Below are 20,727 nucleotides of genomic sequence, written 5' to 3'. Positions count from 1 at the left end.
TGAGCTCTCGGTCGGTTAAGCGTCTGACTCTTGACTTCAGCTCAGGTCAGGAGCTCATGCGTTTTGAGCTCTAGCCCCGCACTGGGTTCCAGGCACTGACCGTGTGGAGCCTGCTTGGGATTTTCTCTCTCTCTCTCTCTCTGCCCCTCCCCTGCTTGTGCTCTCTCTCTGTCTCAAAATAAATAAATAAATAAACTTAAAAAAAATGATAAAATAAAATAAAATGCCACTTAGCATCAAAACACATTTGTGGATATGGGTCCTGAGGGGCGAGGTAGTACTCCTACATAAGGGGTCAATCAGCACCGAATATGCTTATTCCAACCCATTTAGACGATCATAAACTATAAAAAGCACAATTTCTAAAATTCTGGCAGAGAACTCTTACAACTCTGGGGAACAGTCCGGTGGGTTCTCGCCCCCCCCCAACCCCCAGCCTTGGCCCGGGGCTGCAGACCCCATCGGAGAAACCCCTCACCCTCTCTCACGTTTCCCTCGATGCTTTTCTGGCTCTGCCTCAGATCTGACTCCATGGGATGCAACAGCACGTGTGACGAGTCCCAGGGGGGTTTCACGCAGGCCTGTCCTAGGATTACTATAAAAGCAATATTTATGTCCTGGTGGTTTTCTAACGTCACCTGGCCAGCTATTACCTTCAGACTGGATGTAGCTGTCATAGAAGGAAATTGCAGGAGAAGCTTCCTGCCTCTTGGGCTTTATTCACAGGCTTCCTTACTTTTCAGCTTCTGACGTGCACTGACGTCGTTAGGCCTCAAGAGCAGGACAGAAGGGAGCGGGGTGGAGGCCTTCGTGCCCAACTTGCGGCCTGCCTTCCTCTCCCCTAGCAGAGTGGCAGACTGTCGCCTGTCGGGCCCAGCTGAAGCTCCCGCCCGCGTGGGTCACTGGCTGTCAGCTGGAAGAGAAGTTCCAGGAAGTGGATGTTGTTTTTCAGGCTCAGAAAGGCCACATGCTAAAAATATCGATGGCAGAGGCTGTCACCAGGGAACACTTGGCAGTGAGGAAGATGTGCTGTGAAATGGAACAGCCTCGTCCTTCAGGGAGAGGTTTCTCGACCAGCCCGATCTGTGAAGGAGCCTTGGTGGCCGGCCCTCCGCGGAGCTCTGGACACAGGGAGCTCTCCTCGCCAGGAGGTAGACACCCCCACTTCTTGACTCCTACCCACGCGGGCTCCCTTCTGTGTTTCCTCTTTGGGTAAATGAGATCATGGCTCCCCCGTGTTCCTGGGCTCAAAACCCAGGAGTCACCTTCATGACTTCTTCGCCTTCACCCCCCTGCGTTGACGCGCCATTCTCTGGTCCCCCAGCGGTGCCTCCGCTTCCGCTCTCTCATTACCTCTCGTCTGGACGACTGCGGTGGCCTCTTAAATTTTCTTCCTGCTCCGGCACTCCTTTCGCCAACTTAGGTTACACACATCCTCACAGTCATCATCATCTTTTACGCCTTTAAAAACACATCGCCCCCATTGCATACAAGCGTGGCGCCTTGAAAACGAAGGCTCTTCCCAAACTCTTCTCCAAGCCTTCGTTTCTGTACGTGTGTCTATTGCTGTCTATGAAACGACTCCCAAAACCAAAGCCTTAAAGCATCAAGAGAACACCTGCTGTCTCTCAGTCACTGTGGGTCAGAAAATCAGGAGCGTCTTAGCTGAGCGGTTCTGGCTCAAGGTCTCGCCTAAATTCCAGTCAGGATATCAGCTGGGACTGCGGTCACCTGGAGCTCTGACCCAGTTCTAGCGGATCAGCTTCCAAGAAGGCTGGTTCACACAGACAGTAGGAGCGGGTTGGTGCTGGCTCGTGGCGGGAGGCTTCAGTTCCTTCCCCACGCGGGTCTATCCCTAGGCTGCTGGGTGTCGTCACCACAAGGCAGCTGGCTTTCCCCACAGCAGGCAGTCCACAGAACAGCAAGGGAAGTGGCAACATCTTCTGTGGCACAGTCTTAGAAGTCACACACCATCACTTCCACCACGTTCCGTTGGTCACACAGACCGCCCCTGAGACAATGCCGGAGGACTACAAAAGAACATGAACAGCAGGAGTTGAGGATCATTGGGCGCCATCTTGGAGACAGTTTTCCACCTTGACCCTCACCGTCTCTTCCTACGCATCCTGAACTGCAGTCGAACAAATGGTCCTCCTCCCGTTTCTACCTGACAAAATCCTACCTGTCCAACCAGGACTCACACGGCCATGAGGTCCTCCCAGACCCCACAGCTTTAATAAATTCCTCCCCTCCTGGTCCACTTAGCATTTCTTTTGTTTTCTCTTCGCTTTTCTTCTCTTTTCTTTTCTTTCCTCTTCTTTTCTTTTTTTATTGAGAGAGAGAGAGGGAGAAAATGAGAGGGGAGAGGCAGAGGGAGAGAGAGAGGGAGAAAATCTCAAGCAGAAAATCTTAAGGTGTGACTTCCACACCTAGCACGGAGCCCAATCCCACGACCCTGGGATCATGACCCGAGCCAAAATCAAGAGTCAGACGCGTAACTGACTGAGCCACTCAGGCACCCCCCACTTTTCTTTTTTTTTTTTTTTTTAGCACTTAGCATTTGGACCTCTATGGTAGTGCTTATCACATTCTGCCTTGTGTTACAGTTGGGTACAAATGTAACTAACTACCTCCTAAAACCCCTGAAAGAAAGGACCCATGATCTATTCTCCTGTTCACCCAGCCCTTGGGAAAGTACTTACAGAAGTAGATGCTGTATATGGGTTTATTGAATGGAATGTGTCCTCCTTCCTGTCAGGGTTACTGGTTGGGTTAAATCCTACAAAAGAAGAGAATATTTCACTTAGCATCATACTATGTGCCTACTGTGTGCTAGCTTTTGGGGATAAACATGGTCCTTGCTGCCACAGTGTCTCAGCCTAGTGAAACATTTGTAAATTCTCATGAATGACCAGACAAATGGAGCCACATTCAAAATTCTCTACTCCGTCAACTCAGCACATTGGAATATTCGAGAATATTCCTAATTTTTGAAAAATATTTTACCTGGAAGATTTTGTGGCCCAATCTTTCCACTTTATCCTCAGCTTTTTTTTTTTTTTTAATTTTTTTTTTCAACGTTTATTTATTTTTGGGACAGAGAGAGACAGAGCATGAACGGGGGAGGGGCAGAGAGAGAGAGAGAGAGAGGGAGACACAGAATCGGAAACAGGCTCCAGGCTCTGAGCCATCAGCCCAGAGCCCGACGCGGGGCTCGAACTCCTGGACCGCGAGATCGTGACCTGGCTGAAGTCGGACGCTTAACCGACTGCGCCACCCAGACGCCCCTATCCTCACCTTTTTAATGATGGTTCCTACTCATTCATTCATTCATTCACCTACCCAATCAGCCATTCATACATTCAACAAACACTCACTGAGCAAGCCACTGTGGGTATTTAAAGATAAACGAGATGAAGTGTCTCCTTTTAAGACTTTTGAAATCCAGCAGAGGAGACAAACAGGTACACAAAGCACTATAACACAACCAACCGTTAGCACAGGAAAGGGAGGAGCATGACAGCAACAGATTTCAAGGGCAATTCAGAAGATGCTCTCCAGCCTGCAGGGTGAGGGGGCGGAACCCCCGCGTCTGCTGTAGAGGCTGCTGAGGGCAACATTAACCTCCTCAAACTACATCAGAGATGAACAGCTGTGTCTTTTTTGTCCAGAAAGATCTGGACCCCCTCCCCTGGTCCCCAGAACGAAACCTCACCACCAACCTCTCCCTCTTTCTACTCAAGGTGTTGAGAGCCAACAAGGGAAACAGGAACAGGACTGTCAATTAAGATCAAGTTCAAGTTCGCCAGGTGAGCCTTCTCAGCAGCATCCCTCCCTGGGTAAATGGATCAGTCCTCACCTGAGTACTGTCCTTCCCCGCTCTGAAGCGGCCTGGAGAGGACAGGCATACCAATGATTCAATACTAGTGACTCTATGAATCTAGAACCTGCCGTCGGTCCAAGAAGGGAAAAAATAACTACATGCTCGTGTATTAATTCCTAGAAAATCGGTACTATTTCTATAGTTACCGTATTTTTTTTTTGAATCATGAATAAGAATACCTGGGCGGTCCCATTGTTTGCTACATGAATCCAATAATGGGATGGAATATTTTATTTCATTGTTTTCCTGGAACCCTGGGACAGATGATTGCTGAAACAAACCTCATAAATGCTCATTTATTTTTAATGCATTTATTTTAATGCATGCAAGACAGATCATACACATAAAAAGGATTTATAAGACATATGCACATTTTAAAGCTTAATAAAATGAACACCGGGTACCCACCACCCCACTCAAGAAATATATGTCAGTTGATTATTAATAATAAGAGCTAATATTTTCTAAGCACTTATTATGTGCCAGACACTGTTCTAAGCACTTTACATATATTATCTGATGGATTTTCACAACAACCTTATATGTTAAGCATCACTATTATTTCATAAATGGAATAACAAGCCTCCGTGTGGGAGCTTGCCCGAGGACACACAGATAATAAGTGGTCGAGCTGGGGTAGAAACCTAGACAGTCTGCCTCTAGAGCCCACACTTTATTATTTTTTTAATATTTATTTATTTTGGGGAGAGCACAAGCCAGGGAGGGGCACAGAGAGGGGGACAGAGTATCCAAAGAGGGCTCTGGGCTGCAGGCTGATAGCAATGAGCCCAACGCAGGGCTGGAACTCATGAACCTCGAGATCATGACCTGAGCCAAAGTCAGACGCTCAACCGACGGAGCCACCCGGGGAACCCCCAGAGCCCACACTTTAAATCACTACACTATACAGAGGCCCTTGGCTGTACAGGATATTGGGACAAATTGACCATAAGATGAAACGTGTATGCAAACCAAATGTCTCTACTGACTCCTACTCTTACATGGAGGGTGAGTTTGGGGGCAGAAGCCTTCCTAACCACAACAAACAAAAAACTCCTGAGACCCAGGCTATCGTTGCCAAAGAGCAGCAGATTTAAAAGATGTAAAGGCAGAAACAACAGGGCAAAAGGTATAATGATTTTAAAAAATCCTATTACCCGCACCTACAGACACATATACCTCATGGTTATTTTGCATCAAATGCAAACTTTATCCTGAAACAGCCAAACGTGATGTTAGAGCTTCAATGATCATGGGAATTTTTGATTCCACAAATAACTATTAAGGGGAAGATGGTTTCAATCGATATATTTATCTTAATCTCAATAGGGCGGCATGCAAGGGCCATGACTTTTTTTTTTTTTTCCAAATGTCCGAAATCAGAGTATTGGTGGGAATCAAAGATCTTTTTAAATGACCGAGCTTTAGGGGCGCCTGGGTGGCTCAGTCGGTTGAGCATCCGACTTCGGCTCAGGTCATGAACTCGCGGTTTGTGAGTTCGAGCCCCGCGTCGGGCTCTGTGCTGACAGCTCAGAGCCTGGAGTCTGTTTCAGATTCTATGTCTCCCTCGCTCTCTGCCCCTCCCCCGCTCATGCTCTGTCTCTCTCTCTCTCTCTCTCTCTCTCTGCCAAAAATAAATAAACATTTTAAAAAAATTAATTAAAATAAAAAAAAAAAAGACCGAGCTTTAGAATGCCAGACAAAACGCCAGGAAGGTCTGGCTGAGGTTGTGCGTCTGTGCAAGGCGTCCGGGGCAGGGAGAGAGCCTGCTGCAGAGCCCGGTGGGCGAGGTCCGCCTCCTCTTTCCCCTCCCCTTCTCCTTTCCTGGTGCTTGGGCTCTTCCTCTCCGCCCTTCCCTTCCGACTTCACTTCTTTCCTCCCACTCACCCTCCACTCCACGCACTGCATTTGTCTTTCCTTCCACACCCATTCTTAGAATCACCTTCTATTTCTGCACCCAAATGCCTCTTCTTTGCACCCTTCAGACCCTTCGGGGAAGCTCACCGAAGATGTGTAATGTGCCTCCATTAACAGCTGGTTCCGGGCTCCAAAGCATGGAGCACATTTGTGCAGGGACATAGGCAGGCAGGGTACAGATGCGAACGAGACTGGGTCCTCCTGGCCCCAGACAACTTCCCGTCTAGAGAAGGAAGCAGACGGAAGCCCATATAACAAACCCAGGCTGAGTGGGCTAAGGCAGAAAAGTAGGGCTAATACTATGGGTGAGCAGACCCCTGGGGGGAGCCCAGATTCATGCTGCAACAAGGAGGGCTTCCCGGAGGAGGCAGCAACTGAGCAGAAGTGCAGGGTCCTGCCTTTCTTATCTCTGAAGCTTCACGTGAAATGCTCAGGAGAGATGTCTTCCCAGGGGTTAGGAGAAAGGGTTGCCGGAGAGTTTCAGCACCCTCTTGCATAACCGCGGGAGCCTGAGCTCTGCACACAACCACGCCTGTGGCTCCCCGCCCCAGCTCACACAGCTACGATTCCCCCGGGATTCTGTCTCCAGGTGCAGAGCTCCGAGGGAGATCAGCAGAAGGGAGCAGAGTCGGTCTTAAAGATCTTGCCTTCCTGGCCCGGAATGAGAAGCAAACGTAGGCCCGGATACTCAGCTTCTCTCACGTTCCCTCACCCCCGGCCCCTCTGTATGGGGTTTCCAGCCTGCCTGTCCTTCGGTTCAGACTCAGGACAGCAGGGAAGGTGAGGAAGTGGAGAGGGAGGGCGAAAGCAGATGATTCTTTCAAGAATCTGCTCTTGAGCAAACCACTTCCCCTCCCTGGGCCTCAGTTTCCTCATCCGCAAAATGAGAAAGCCCGTCCCTGCCAGCCCAGTCGGGCCAGCTGTTTTCTGTTTCCGTCCTGCCCTCCTTCGGTATGTCTTTCTCTTGCAGTCAGATGGGGCTGTTTCCCAGTTTCTGGAAACCGCTTCTCACCATCTGCCTATCATCGTCCTCTGTCACAGGAGCTCTTCCCCCCCTGTGGCTTTTCTCTCCCCTGCCTGGGCTCCACGGTGGGGGGACACAGGCCATGCTGCTGTTACTTTGGGGCCGGCCTTTCTGAGCCTCCCTCCCCTCCGCCTCACAGCTTTCAGTGGGCACACACGGACAGGAAGCCGGGCCCTCGAACTGTGTGCTCAGCACTTGGGGCAAGAGCCATTGCCCCCAGCCTGACTCACAGAAGGGAATTCAGAATCTCTGCAAGGCCAGCCGAGCCAGGTTGGGGAAATGGCCTCCTTTTTTTTTCCCCCCCTTCGAATCCTGGTTAAGACTTCAAGGAAGAGTTAGGTGAGCGCGGTTGTTGCAAGACGGAAGCAAGGGGCCCTCCAGGCAACGGCGAGGACACGGTCTGAGGCGGGTACGGAGTCCGCGGTTGATAAAGGGAAGAATGAACGCTGCTGTGGATTCTGTCGCAGAGGACGTTCCCTCCCTTTAGAACCGCTGCCAGAGAAAGGGACTTTTCTAGGATACACTCCATATGGAAAGAAAGGACAACAGTCCCGTGCGCGTAAAAGCCACTTCCCTTTGGCTCTTTGTGCTGGAAGCTTCCTCCCGGCTTCCTTCTCCCGAAGCAGCCCCTGACAGGACACATTGGTCGGAAGGGCTGGCAAAGCAGGGCAGGCTGCTCAGGCGACCCAGGCGTGCGGGTGGTGCGACCCTCCTCCGCTTGGCCGTTGGTCCATCTGTCCCTTCACTCCCGCGGCCCTTCCTTTGTGCGCCCACCTCCTCCTGCCTCCCCGAGAACAGACCTGCGACGCTATGCCAGCCTGAACTTCCGTCCCCACCCCGACAGGCGCAGCCCACGGTGCCAGGGGTGAGCTCCTGAAGGTCACAAATGTATCTGTTCTCATCCCTCACGACAGTCTTGCTCTCTCCCTACACGAAACGCCTCCAGCATTTGTGTTCTGGAACGCTCAGCCAGCGTCCAATAAACTCTGCCTTTTTTGATTGTAATCCCTTTGATGCACAGGCCCAGGGTCCCCAACCAAACTGCAAGTTGCTCTCTAACCTCTCTAACCCCGGTACCTGTCAACGTGTCTCATTCATAGTCAGCGGATTCCTTTTTATTTTTTATTATGGTTTATTACACAGATAAAACATGCTCACGGTAGGATCACATGTTTATTGGCAGAGTAAATCACCACAGAATCAAGTGCACAGCCTCCAAAGCTATTAAAGAAATGCAAATTTTTTTAAAATGGAAGATATTCTTATACATGTATTAAATTAAGGCAAATCAATAAAAATGAAAAAATGCTATGCAAGAGTGATTATGGAAAAGAGTGTGCTTACACAGCATTGGTGGTGGGGGGGGGCCACCTATCGTTCGGTTCAAGACTCTGGAACACTACCTGGAGGTATCTCACAGGACGTATAAAGATCCCCGTGCCCTGGGGCGCCTGGGTGGCTCAGTCGGTTGGGCGTCAGACTTCCGCTCAGGTCACCATCTCGCGGTCCGTGAGTTCGAGCCCCGTGTCGGGCTCTGTGCTGACAGCTTGGAGCCTGGAGCCTGCTTCAGATTCTGTGTCTCCCTCCTCTCTGCCCTTCCCCCGCCCGCACTCTGTCTCCGTATCAAAAATAAAAATAAACGTTAAAAAAAATTTAAAAACAAAAGATCCCCATGCCCTTTAATTTGGGATACGAGTGTTAGATCTGGCATCGGGGTATCCTGAACCTTCTCCATTCTATATTCTCCTCTCCTTGTTGCCTTCTCTCTCTCTGTCTCTGTCCTCTCTGTGTCATCTCCTCTCTGTCCACCTCCCCTCACCGGGGATTTCCTTCTGCCACTGTGTCTGTCCTCAGCCACATTGCCAAGAGCCTGTCCTCATTCTGCTCCAAAGTAGAAGGAAATGTCTCCCTGGGCTAGACTTTAAGCCTCGGTCTTCCAAGTGTCTTCTCCGGTGTGGATAAGTCCCGCCTTGCTTGTGCTCCTCCCATCAGAGACTTCACCAAGCCCTCCGGGTGAATCAGGGTGTTCCCTGTGAGACATCACCAAACACCAGCACTCCGTGTGCAAGGCCAGGGAGCTATCCTTTCCTCCCTGGAGTGGGCGTGCGGAGCAAATCCCAAGAGCAGAGACTCGGAGCTTGCTCATGGAGAACATGCACAGGCCAAGGCCAGCAGCGAGACACCCCCCCGCACTGCTTCCTCCCCAGCTCACTCCCAGGACCAGAGGAAAGAGGAGATGGGGGGGGGCGGCGGGGAGTGGGGGTGGGAAGGGAGTGCCTGTGCTGTTTCCTTACTTAGCTGGTCCTGTTTGTCTTCTCTCTGCCGTCCAGCGGCCACTGTCATGGTAGCCCTTGCCTACTTCTCTTCCGAGCCAGTTTGGAGGTTCCGCTGTGATTGTCCCGTGGACAATCCCTCCGTTGGGAACTTCACAGAAGCACAAGGTCTTGGCTCAGATACTGTAGCAGACGCTGAGGGTGCCACGGCTGGAGGCCAGAGGTCCACACTCTTCACGGCACCCGGCAGATTCTTTCTTTCCTTTTTTCTTTTTATTGGAGCTTCGTTGACATACAATGTCATGTTAGTTTCAGGTGTTCAAGGTAGTGCGTCAACAGTTGTATACGTTATACAATGCGCACCACCTCCAGTGTGGTTACCATCTGTCACCATCCAACGTTTTTACAACATTATTGACGATTTCTTCTCATCCCTGTGCCTTATTGATTTCATAACTGGAAGTTTGTACCTCTTAATCCCCTTCATCTATATCGCTCATCTCCCCCACCCCTCCCCTCTGGCAGCAAGTTCTTTCTTTCTTTCTTTTTGAGAGAGAGAGAGAGAGAGAGAGAGCACAAGTGGGGGAGGTGCAGAGAGAGGGGGAACAGAGGATCCCAAGTGGGCTCCGTGTTGACAGCAGCGAGCCTGACGGGGGCTCAAACTCACAAACCGTGAGATCACGACCTGAGCCAAAGGCTGCCGTTCAACTGACGGAGCCACCCAGGTGCCCCTGTGAGTTCTTTCCTGTAGAGAGAATCCAGAGCACCTGCATGGCTTCCACAATCACCTAAACATCACCTACTTCTAGGGATCCAGGAACGGAGTTTTCTTTAAGAAACGTTAGCCTTAAAGTTCTAAAGTTGCCCCCTTCCCCCTCCCTGAGACAGGAGCTGGATGCTTTTCCCCCCAGATCAAGCAACAAGTGAAAGGAGATATAAGGGAACCGCTGGAAGAAAGCGGGAGCCCCTCTCGCACGTGGAAGGACATGTGCCTGGTGCTGCTGTAGGATGGGCAGAGGGCGGCGGGATGGATCTTGCTAGAGCTCCATTTGTGTGTCTTCAGTTTGGGAAGCATGGACCCTGGTGCCAGGGGCACGGGATGAGGGTAACAGCGGGAGCTCCTGGAATTCGTCGGCTAAAAACGCACACGGTTCCTGTTGCACAGCAATGTGAAAATAGTTAACCCTACTGACCTGTACATTTTAAAGGATCAAGATGGTGAGGTTTGTGATATGGTTTTTACCACAGCTTAACAACAGGGGGAGAGATGCACAGGGTTTTCCACGGTCCAGATGGGCACTGCGGAAGGTAGCTGTCGGGAGCCCCAGAGGATCCCTGTCCAGAGAACTGCCTGCCGTGGGGACACGCAAGCAGGAGGAGGCCAGCGCTTACTGCTTCTGGGGACGGGGACTGAGCCGAGTGGTGGCAGATCACCCGGAAAAGGAGCACCCTCTTGAAGGGATAGACACGTACAGACTCCCCAGCAGAGGGGTCACTGTGGAACCTCAGACAGGGGTCACCCTAGGGCCTCGCTATGCCTGCCCCATGTGGTACCCACTAGTGGACAACTGCTGGCCCAGAGCTCCCCACTGGGTTGGCTACTACTTCCTCAGATTGCCACCATAGTCTGGGGCGTCCCCGTCCAATCCTGTTTCCTCCATCAGCTTTTACAGCCATTGCTCTGCACTGGTAACCAGTTCAGTGTCTGCTCCCAAGGGGATCCAAACAGTCACAACTGCAGAATTTCAGAACTGGTCTCCCCAAATCATGCCAAGTGCCGCGGGTTGAGCGAGTGTCTCTCTCTGGGATGTGTGAGTGCTTTTCACCCTTTTCCTTCAGCTCTGAAACACCAACACCTAATACGCCGTTTGTTACCCACGATTTCTGTATCCTGTTACGTATCGCACAAGCCAACTTTCGCTACGTAACACTGTGGTGACAAAACCTAAAATCTCCGTGGCTTACCACGACAAAGGTTTATTTATTTATTTATTTATTTATTTATTTATTCATTTTAAAGTTTATTGACTTATTTTGAGAGAGGCAGAGACAGCGCAAGTGAGGGAGGGGCAGAGAGAGAGGGAGAGGGAGAATCCCAAGTAGGCTCCATGCTGCCAGCGTAGAGCTCTACATGGGGCCCAAACTCACAACCCCAAGATCAAGAGTCACACACACTACCAGCCGAGCCAGCCAGGTGCCCCAACAAAGGTTTATTTCTAACTGATTTTATAGGTTACCAGTCACTTCTAGATGTCTTCTCATAACGGAATCTGGGCTAAAGGAACAGCTTCTCTCCTTGATGTGCCTTTTTAACGGCAACGGGAAGAGAGCAAAAATGCGAGTGGACGTGTGCAATGCTCTGCAAGTTTCTGACACTCATATTTTATTAGCCAAAGCAAATCACATGGCCAAACCTGACAATGAAGCATGGAAGTATATTCTTCCCACAGTCCCAAGGCAGCAGGCAAGGATATCTAATCCTCCTCTGAAGGGGCAAATATTTGAAAATACAGAAAGATGCCAGGGCTGAGGTCTCCAAGAGTTCTTGACCTTTCCTAGTTGTGCCAAAGTGGCTGCCACGGCTCCAAGAAACAGAGCTATTCCACACAGGAAGGAAAAGAAAGGGGGAAGGATAAGCGGGAAGAAATGCTGGCAGAGTCTGTCAATCTCTCTCTCTCTCTTTTTTAAGATTTTTATTTTTATTTAAAAAAATTTTTTTTAAGTTTATTTATTTTGAGAGAGACAGAGACAGTATGAGTGGGGCAGGGGCAGAGAGAGGGAGACAGAGAATCCCAAGCAGGCTCCGTGCTGCCAGCACAGAGCCCAAAGCAGGGCTCAAGCCCACGAAACCATGAGATCATGACCTGGGCCAAAATCAAGAGTCAGACACTTAACCGACTGAGCCACCCAGGTGTCCTTAAAGGTTTTTAAGTAATCTCTGCACCCAGTGTGGGTCTCACACTCACAACCCCAAGATCAGGAGTCACACGCTCTACTGACTGAGCTAGCCAGGAGCCCAATGTCTCTTTGAAGAGTTGTTGTTATTGGGGTGTTTTTTTTTTTTTTTGCTTTTTTTTCTTTTCTGGCAGGCTGCCTTAAAGCCTTCCACTTACTTACGTTTCATTGGCCATTTCTCTGTGCAAGGAAAGCGAAGCTATGTTATTCAGCTACCATTCCCAATAGAGGGGTTTTGTGAGTAAGGAAGATAGTATGAATATTGGGTGCTCAGCTGGTGGTTTCTGCCATTCCAACAACAGAGGTATCTAAAAGTTTTTGAAAGCTGCAAGACAGAATGAAACAAATTAACTAATGAAACTGAAAAAGAAGCCACAGTCTCGAATTTTCTGTGGTTGTTGCAGAGATGCTGGAAGCTGATCTACCTACTAGAACCCTGACATGTTTCTGGGCTCCGAGTCAGCAGCTGGGCTAGAAGACAGAAGCAAGAAGTGGGCTGAAAAGAGAGAGAACTCGTGAATGTCTTACATGGACAACTACCCTTCACACCATTTTTCCCATCACGACCCAGAAAGCCAGCACTCAGCATTTACTCCCATGCAAAACAAAACAAAACCCAAAGATACTAAACAAAATATTTCAGCCCTCTTTCTTTAAGCCTCTATTTGGAGGCCCCTGCAGCCTGACAGCCCCCTTCTCGCCCACTTTACCCAGAGCTCTGAATCCAAATCCTAGTTGGTAAAGATAACTGGCTTGAGAACAGACCACTGTGGAAGCCCACATCAGCTAGGCAGTCTTTCTGCCTTATATATGAGCAAACCGTTGGGGCTTACCAGGCAAATGAGGGGCTCTACTGCAGGATCAGATGCAACCTCAGCTGATGCCACACCCACAACCAAATGTTAAGTGAAAGTCTGTAGGCTGAACCATAGGCCCACCCCCAGCCCTCTTGTATCCATGCAACAAGAACAGGTTGCTATGAAAATGGAACATTCAGAGAACCACAGAGGAGTACTTATAAACTTAAAAACTCTGCCTATCACAAATATAAATATTAATACTGGGAAGAGGGTGGTAGTCTGGGCAGTGCAAAGTAAAATCTTCATATTGAAGAGTTAAAAGATAATGTCAAAAGTCTTCCAAATAAGTAAATAGAGGTAACAACACATAATCTAGAGTTCTGAAGGTAGCCACAAGAAGAACTAAATAAAGAACCTGTTTTGAAGGAAAGGAAGGTAGGTAGGAAAGAAAGGAGGGAAGAAAGAAAAGAAAAAGAGGGAGGGAGGAAGGGAGGAAGGAAGGAAAGAAGGAAGGAAGGAAGGAAGGAAGGAAGGAAGGAAGGAAGGAAGGAAGGAAGGAAGAAAGGAAGGAAGGAAGGAAAAGGAAAGAAAACATTTTCTCTGAGTTTGGGATTCAAGGAGGGGAGGAAATGTGGAAGTCCACGACTTTCCCCTATAACCTGTTCTGTATTATTTGATCTGTTGCCAGTCACATGGACTTCTGTACCTATGCTTTCTGCAACACTATATTTTTAGATATATACACATTGAAACTGCTATATAGCATTGCAGTGTCTAAATATGCCATGTTTATTTATACAGACCCTTTAGATGACTATTTGAGTCATTTAAAATGTTTCAGTGTTAAGAACAATATTGGATCAAACAGTCTTGTATACATCCTTCTGTACAAGTCTGGAGGAGGGATACTCTGCACTGGAGGGAAGGAGTCTAACTTCACCAGGAAACTGACAAATTGCTCTCCAGGGCATGTGCGCCAGCTCTCATCCATAAGAGATAAAAGTGCCAGTGTTCCACACCCTCACCAATTGTTTTTCAAGTCTCTTACATTCTGCCAGTCTGGTGGGTGTGAAATGACGTCTCACTGTGATGCTGCTTCCCAGATTATTAGAAGAGTTGAAGGTCTTCTCATGAGTTTGCTGGCAATACGGATTTCCTCTTCACTGAGGCTTTGCCTGCGTTTCTGTTTTGTTGTTTATCTTCCGCTAACTGGTAGGCATTCTTTACGAATTCTGGATACTAAGGCTTTGTGGGGCACATGTGTTGCAAGGTCTTCTCTCAGTCTATTTGTTTTTTAAATCTGTTTACTTTTTGCTCATTCATTTAACATACGTTTTAAGTGTAATCAAATACATCAACCTTTTATGTTCATACTTACGTTGTGTTTATGAAATCCCCTCTTACCCTGAGGTCATCATTCTGTCTTCCTTAGAGCACAAAGTAACGCTTCAGTTAATATATGAATAAATACACGAATAAATAAAGTCTTTCCAGGTTGTTGGTCTCCGGGACATTACACAAATCCAATTTTTATTTTGTGCAAGCACCTTGCTCATACAAGCAAATTTGTATTGCAAGATCAGACTTAAAGACAAATGTTAAAGGGGTTGTTACCATTTATCATAATGAAACCAAGCTGAAGCATGCCTTACTTTACACACACGGAAGTGTACAACCAGCGAGACTAACTAATTCTTCTTCACAAAAGATGCACTTGAGAAATGGGGTTTTAATATACAGCAATGTTTAGATTAGAAGTCAGAAAAACAATCTTGTTAGTAAGGGCTACAGCAATACAACAGGGCACCTGGAACAGCCCATGTCTTGAAAAAATTGTACTGAGCCTCTATTGTATGGCAGACCTGTAAGAAAAATTGTGGAACTTCTTTTTTAAAAAGGGTGGGGGGAGGGGGTGGCGCCTGGGTGGCTCAGTCGGTTAAGTGTCTGACCCAGGTCATGAGTGTGAGCCCCTCATCGGGCTCTGTGCTGACAGCTCAGAGCCTGGCACCTGCTTCGGATTCTGTGTCTCCTCCTCCCTCTGCCCCTCCCATGCTCATGTCTCTGTCTCTCAATAATAAATAAGCATTAAAAAAATTTAATAAATAAACATTAAAAAAACCCTATGCAATCATTAGATCTGAAAGCCAGAGTCATTGCCATCAGTAGCACCAAGTCAACGGCTCTAACACGCATGTTTATCAACTGCATCCCACTGCTTTTCTCCTTAAGCCTTTGTCTTTCGTGTCCTTTCCATTCTCCGTGGCCCCATCAAGGCCTCCTCTCTCCGCATCGAGTTTATAGAAGCAGTCACCCAACTGGTCATCCTCCTTCCAGCTTGCTCTCCCATCCTCCCGTGCTGGACGAAACGTCCCCCGAACCTGGCTGTGATCAAGCCTTCTGCTCAAAATTTTCACCGCATCCTCGCCGCACTTTGGATAAATATGCCATAGAAATGTGTACATTGTCCCTTTGATGAGTATTTAAGTCATTAAAAATTTTCCACTCTTATGAACAATACCATTCGTAATGCAAATTTTCTCGCTGGGTATTCAGGGCCCTCCATACTCTGTCACCAATTAGCTTTCTGTATGTCCCATCGCATCCTATGTAAATCCTCTGCTTCCTCTGGGCTGATCTTCTGTTCTCCGCCTTTGTTCCTTCTCCTCCCTGGCTAAAAGATCCTGCCAAGGACAGCCCAAGACCCACTTCTTCCACTGATTGTTTACTGACTGTTCAGTGATTATTCCCACCTCACATTCCTAAAACACTTACCATCTGTGCCATGCAGTTGGCACATGCTGTCTTGAAACGTTTTTATATATCTCCTGGTTCCCAAAGTAGATTAAAGCGATCTGTGGGCAGGAATGATGTGTCAGGGAGTCTTGGGCAGAAGGGAGGTCCCCGAAGCATCCAGCCCAGTTCCTTACAAGATTCAATAAGTATCTGCTGTCATTTAGCCCCAAATGTATTACATTTTTCATAGTATATTCACCAACGCTAAAGAGAAAAGTCTTAATACTCTCCAGTAGGTTGGGTTATGCTTCCCAGATGAAAACGACTCATGGTAGAAAAAGACAAATGATTGATGCGAAGAAGTGTTTTTGAACATTAAGAAGAAATATAAGAGTGACCTAAAATCTCAGGCACCCCACATCTCTTTTTAAATGAAAGCATATTTGGGGTGCCTGGGTGGCTCAGGCGGTTGAGCGGCCGACCTTGGCTCAAGTCATGATGTCACGGCTTGTGGGTTCGAGCCCCGCATTGGGCTCTGTACCGAAACTCGGAGCCTGGAGCCTGCTTTGGATTCTGTGTTTCCCTCTCTCTGCCCCTCCCTTGCTTGTTCTCTCTCTCTCTCTCTCTCTCTCAAAAATAAATAAACATTTAAAACAAATTTTTTTAATAAATAAATGAAAGCATATTCATTACTGAAGAGTCACACGTTGTAAAACTCCCCGCAGAAGTTTACACGTTCCCCAGACACCCTTCTCTCAGGGGGTTGAAGACTTGGAGAAGAGAGGCCAGCATTGACGGTTACGCTGTGCTCAGCCAAGACCCACAAGTCCGCACACTGGGCTGCCCAAGTCGCCACCTCACGCGGGCACTCTTCTGGCCCCAGACAGACCAAGTGGAGAATAACCACCTACCCCCCTCTACCTGTAATTTCGGGAAACTGCTGCTGTCGCCTTTCATCACTGGCTCCTTAAAAGTACTGCTTGCTGCAAATGCTTGAGGAATTAGCGAAAAAAGGTAAAGAAGAAAATACAAACCACCACCCAGGCATAACCACTAACACTCTTTTGGAGGTTTCACCAAAACTACACACACACACACACACACACACACACACACACACACACACGCACCGCCCTGTGGGCTCCTGCCCCACAGGCAGTGAGAGGCTGTGTGGGTCAAGGTTACAAGTGTGGCCTCCGGAGCCTGACTCCAGGTCTGAAACCTGGTCCCACCGCTCACTGGCTCTGTAACCTGAACAAATTGCTTCCTGTGCACATTCTTTCACCTGCAAAATTAGAATCATAGCATCTGCCTCATAGGGTTGCTAGGGGTTTAAGTGAGGTGATATATATGTCACATCCGTACCAGCCAGATGCGTAGAAAACACCGGGCAGTTCTGAGTTATCATGATTGGACAAGTCCCCATCTTACCTTTGAACTTGACATTTTATCAGGGCTCTGTTGCCAAATCTTCTTTGAAAATATTGTCTTTATGGGGGCGTCTGGGTGTCTTAGTCGGTTAAGCGTCTGACTTCAGTTCAGGTCATGATCTCACAGTTCGTGAGTTTGAGCCCCATATCAGGTTCTCTGCTGTCAGCGTGGAGCCCGCTTCGGATCCTCTGTCCCCCTCTCTCTGCACCTTCCGCTTGCTTGGTCCCTCTCTCTCTCTCAAAAATAAATAAATACATACATACATAAATAGGTTTTTTTAAAAAAAGAAAATATTGTTTTTATGATTATATGTTTCTCTATCCTACTTTTAACCTACCACTTTATCACGCCTATATGTTTTTAATATTCTTTTAAAAAATTATTTCTGGTGTCTGTATAACTAATACTCTATCTTCTAAATATGCCACATTCATCATTTTCTTCTATTGCGGGATGTTCAGGTTGTTTCCTATTTATCACTATGATATATAATACTGTGATAATAAAAACTTTAGTCACATCTCTGTTTGCTTTCTTGTGACTTCTAACATAGAATTTCTAGAAGGATAGGGGATAAGCATTGTTTAATGTTTATGTTACCAAACCGCCATCCAGAAAAAATACTCCAAGTTCACACCCATCAGTCCTGTGTGAGAACAGCCTCTATATCCATGATGGTGTTTTAGTGTTATCTCTTTTCTCTTTTTTTTTTTGCTACTTGGGAAAAAGAAAAATTTTATGTCATTTAATTTTGATTTTGACAGCCAAACTTTTATGATTATAATGGTCAAGTGTATTTCCTCTTTCGGGAATATTCGATTCATGCCCCCACTCTTTTGCATTTGTTTGATTTCTTTTGGTTGAGTTGCAAAGAGGTTTTTCATATTAATTGGTAAGTGCTCCTTATACTAGCAATTTAATTTTTCTGTTACATTTTATTTTTTTCCAGTTTACTTTAGAGCTTACGGCTTTTATTTCCTCATTGACTCAGCACATAGTTATTGAGTGCCTGCTGTGCCAGACAATGTTGTAGGTGCTGGGGATTCAGCAGGGAGCACAGCCGGCTAAAATCTCTGTCCCTGGAGAGCTTACATGTTAGTGGGAGAGTGGAATTGCAATGCACAGAACCATCTAGTTCCTGGAATGCCTGCTCTAGAGTTTTATAAGCACCTGTAACTTCTTAGACACAACTGGCCTGTTAAGCCATCTTCTTTTCAGAAAACCATTGTACCTACAGGAATACAGAGGAAGAGAGACCCCAGGGTCTCTTGATAGAGAAAATTAGATAATATTTTCAAACGCGTCTGACTGGAAGGGCACCCATAGACCTTCAGACGGGACTTGGGATATCAAGAGCACATCTAGTGCTGTTTCTTTTTCCTTTCACACACACACACCTCGCTTACACATCCCACACTAGGGGGCAGGAGAAACAGAGGGGTGTGGGCACGGATGACGAGAATAGAAAAGCTTGCGGTCCTATCTGAGTTGGCTCAGGCTGTCACCACAAAGTGCCACAGAGCGGGTAGCTTATAAACAGCAGCACCCTCTTTCTCCCAGTTCCGAAGGCTGGAGGTCTCAGATCGGGATGCTAGCCTGGTCAGGTTCTGGGGAGAGCCTTCTTCCCGGTTGCAGACTGCTGACAGCTTGCCGTGGCCTCACACGGTGGGAAAAGGTTGAGCTGGCTCTCTGGCCTCTTCTTAAAAGGGCACTAATCCTATTCATGAGGGCTCACCCAAGTACCTCCCGGAGGCCTCACCTCCAAAACCCAGCACACTGGAGATTAGACTTTAACATGCGAATTTGGGGAGGCCATAACGAGGCTCCATAAGCAGAGGGGATTGTGCCAGGAAGGACTTTATGGAATGGTTGATGCACCAGCACCAAGTTTACAAGAGATTCCCTTCCCTCAATGAATGCACAGGAGAGCTAGGGGGCCCACAAGAGGAGCAAAATGGCCTTCTCAGCAATCTGTGTGCACGTGTGACTCAAGCACCAGATGAACGACCACCCCTCCAAAGTGCCAACTCTTGGAGGGGTGCCCGGGTGGTGCAGTCAGTTGAGCGTCCAACTCTAGATTTGGGCTCAGGTCATGATCTCATGGTTCATGAGTTCGAGCCCCGCATCAGGCTCGTGCTCACAATGAGGAGCCTGCGTGGTATTCTCTCTCTTTCCTCTCTCTACCTCTCCCCTGCTCTCTCTTTCTCTCTGTCTCTCCAAATGAGTAAATAAACATTTTTTAAAAAGTTTAAAAACCAAGTGTCAGCCCTTGGAAACAACTCCAGAGAAGCAGACAGAGAGAATCCTGAGTTAACTGAGGTTGTGCTTTGGGCGGCAGCAGAACAAGGCTGAAAATAAAAGTTGAATGGAGTTATAGAAAGTTCTATTTCTCATACCTCTGAACGATCTCCCTGTGCTTTTAAGAGGGATCATGCAAAAAAGAGATCATTATTTCAACACTCAGACAAGAATTCCCACAGTTCTTAAGAAACCGAAAATGCAGATAGAAGGTTCTGTTACATTAGCATAATCTTACATTCACTTTTGCAAAGGCAGTTCCAAAAACAGCCGTTCCGATACGTACAAGGTGGAGGTCATCAATCCCTCCTTCACCCTTGGCCCCTCGCAAGCAACACATAAACATCCCTACAGAGCCAGGACAAACACAACGGACCCCCAAAGTCGCCCAACGCAGATGAACAAGATCCTCGCGAGGACAAAATCTCTAGATGGCCCTCCTCAGAAGACTCCTCCCTCACCCCCTCTCCTTGCACGGCTCAGGCTTCCCTGCGGCCTCCACTTTGTCCGCTGTCTCCACTCTTTGTCAAAAGCTGCCCTCTTATCAGACGCTGCCCTCTGTCACTCTCAGCTTACTCCTCAATAAAGCAGAGCTGGCTTGCCAGGAGGAAACAAGGAGAGGAAGGTCGGTTCAGAAAAGATGTTCCGCATCACTAATCGTTAGGGAAATGCACACCAAAACCACAATGAGATAACACTTCGCACCCATTGGGATGACTACTTAAAAAAGGGGGGGGGGGGGGTTGGTGGGCAGGGAGGTTGGTGAGGACAGGGAGAAAGAGAAACCCGGGGTGGCGGGAACGTAAAATGGCACACAGCTGGTGTGGAAAATGGTGTGATGGCGCCTCAGAAATTTTTAAAAGGGGATTACCATACAATTCCCCAATTATACAGCTGGGGATACCCCCAAAAGAACTGAGGGCAAGGCGTCAAAGAGATGCTTGCACACCCATGATCACTATCACTGCAGCATCAGTCACAAAAACCAAAAGGCGGAAGCCACCCAAGTGTCCCCAGACGGATGAATGGGTAAAGATGTGGCCTCTTCATACAATGGGACATGATTCAGCGTGAGAAAGGAAGGAAATGCTGCCCCAGGCAACAATATGGCTGAAATCTGAGGCCATTGCGCTAAGTGAAATAAGCCGTCGTCGCAAAAGGACAAAGACCGTCCGATTCCACTCCCATGAGCTGCCTATAGTCAAAGTCATAGGGACAGAAAGGGCAAGGGTGATTGGCAGGGTCAGGGGGGAAGAGGGGAATGAGGCGCTCGCGCTTGAGGGGTCGAGAGCCTCAGTTGAGGCCAGGACAAAGCTCTGGAAGTGGATAGTGGTGGCCGTTGCACAGCGATACAAATGTACTTAATGGCACAGAACCGTGCGCTTCTAAACGGGGGGGGGGGGGGGGGGGGGG

General features: G+C 48.1%; 1 long non-coding RNA gene across 1 annotated transcript in view; it reads right to left on the bottom strand.

Moving 5' to 3' along the window:
• LOC106985563 (uncharacterized) overlaps positions 1-17,249 on the bottom strand; it is a 30,267-nt gene extending 13,018 nt beyond the window's left edge. Inside the window, exons 1-2 of the long non-coding RNA XR_008294729.1 lie at positions 15,625-17,249; positions 654-2,779 (exon numbers count right to left, since the gene is read on the bottom strand). This is a non-coding gene — a long non-coding RNA (uncharacterized LOC106985563). The remainder of the gene's footprint in view (positions 1-653; positions 2,780-15,624) is intronic.
• Between the last annotated feature and the right edge of the window lie 3,478 nt (positions 17,250-20,727).

This window comes from Acinonyx jubatus, chromosome A1, assembly GCF_027475565.1.
Source record: "Acinonyx jubatus isolate Ajub_Pintada_27869175 chromosome A1, VMU_Ajub_asm_v1.0, whole genome shotgun sequence".
Taxonomy (NCBI): domain Eukaryota; kingdom Metazoa; phylum Chordata; class Mammalia; order Carnivora; family Felidae; genus Acinonyx; species Acinonyx jubatus.
This window is presented reverse-complemented; position numbering and strand designations above follow the sequence as displayed.